Here is a 1908-nt window from a genome sequence, read left to right as displayed (position 1 = left end):
GGCATGTACCTTGGTTGCGGGCACATCCCCAGTAGGGGGTGTGCAGGAGGCAGCTGATCGATGTTTCTCTCTCATCGATGTTTCTAACTCTCTATCCCTCTCCTTCTCTGTAAAAAAATCAATAAAATATATTAAAAGAAAAAAAAAAAGAAATGAGAAAGATTTTAAAGGAAAGATGGGTGCCACATCAACTGAACTAAAGACAAATGGAAAACCCAAAAGTCATCGGCAAAATGTTGCTTCAATGGCACGAAAGTCTTTTTTGCATTGAATTGTGACTGGCGATGAAAAGTGGATTTATTTTGAGAATCCCAAATGCACAAAATCGTGGGTTGATCCAGGTCAACCATCAACATTGACTGTAAGGCCAAATTGCTTTGGCAAGAAGACAATGCTCTGCGTTTGGTGTGGTGTATTATGAGCTAAAACCAGGTGAAACCGTTCATACTGATCGCTACCTACAACAAATAATCAATTTGAACCATACTTTGATCGTGAAACGACCAGAATGGGCCAGATGACACGGCAAAGTAATTCTGCTTCATGATGACGCACCATCACACACTTCAAAACCAGTTAAAGACATGTTAAAAGATCTTGTCTGGGAAGTATTAACCCACCCTCTGTATTCACCTGACCTTGCTCCTTCAGATTACCACTTGTTCTGATCGATGGCATGCGCACTTTCTGAGCAGCACTTCAAAACGTACAAAGAAACGGAAAATTGGGTCTCTGAATGGTTTGTCTCAAAACAAGAAAAGTTCTATTGGGACGGTATCCACAAATTACCTGAAAGATGGGGAAATGTATAGCTAGTGATGGACATTACTTTGAATAAAGCATTTTTGATGTTTCTCTTGAAATTAATGTGCTTTCTTGATTACAAAATCTGCATTATTAACCGGTACATCTAGTGAAAAACTGTAAACCTACTTTTGCCTCACTTTGTATTCTATAATTTGTAGTTTGATGGAAATGCAGTGCTTTGGCAGTAATCAAGAAGTATTGTCTTAATTTGCTGCCAAAATATAACAGATTACCTGCCCTAGCTGGTTTGGCTCAGTGGATAGAGTGTGGGCCTAGACTGAAGGGTCCTAGGTTCAATTCCGGTCAAGGGCACATGCCCAGGTTGCAGGCTCGATCCCCTGTAGGAGCATGCAGGAGGCAGCCAATCAATGATTCTCATCATTGATGTTTCTGTCTCTCTCCCCGTCTTCCTTCCTCTCTGAAATCAATAAAAATATATTTTAAAAATCTATATGACAGATTCCTAAGTCTGTAAGATATCTAACAAGGGTACAGAAAACCACCTGATGTGTCAAATTAACTTTGATTTCCCTTCCTTTCCACAGTACCTTTGTTTTTCTGCCAGACCTACATATATATATTTTTTGCATGATTATTCTATATATTCTGCTGATATAGACATCTTCATTAGTTATACAATATTTGTTTTATTTTTTCTTTATTATTTATTTACTTATTTTATCTTTAATGTTGAAAGTACAGATGTTGTTCTATTTTTATTTTTCCCATTGACCCCCTCCACCCTACACCCACCCCTCCCAAGTCATCACCATACTATTCTCTGTGTCCATGGGCTATGCACATATGCATATAAGTTCCCCAGTTAATCCCCCTCTCCTTCAATATCATATTTATTTTAGAAGAGTGCTTAGTCTTTTTGCAAGACTATCTAATATTATTTGTCTGTGTTTGGTTGTTATGATATGATTATCATCTACACTAATAAAAGAGAAACATGGTAATTGGCGTACAACCGCTACCCTTCCCATTGGCTAATCAGCGAGATATGCAAATTAACTGACAGCCAAGATGGCAACCGGCAGCCAGGCAGCTTAAACTGAACATGAGGCTTGCTTGCTTCAGTGACTGCGTCTAACGTTC

Source organism: Myotis davidii, unplaced genomic scaffold, assembly GCF_000327345.1.
Source record: "Myotis davidii unplaced genomic scaffold, ASM32734v1 scaffold73, whole genome shotgun sequence".
Lineage (NCBI taxonomy): Eukaryota > Metazoa > Chordata > Mammalia > Chiroptera > Vespertilionidae > Myotis > Myotis davidii.
The sequence above is the reverse complement of the archived record's forward strand: the minus strand, read 5'-3'. Positions refer to the sequence as shown.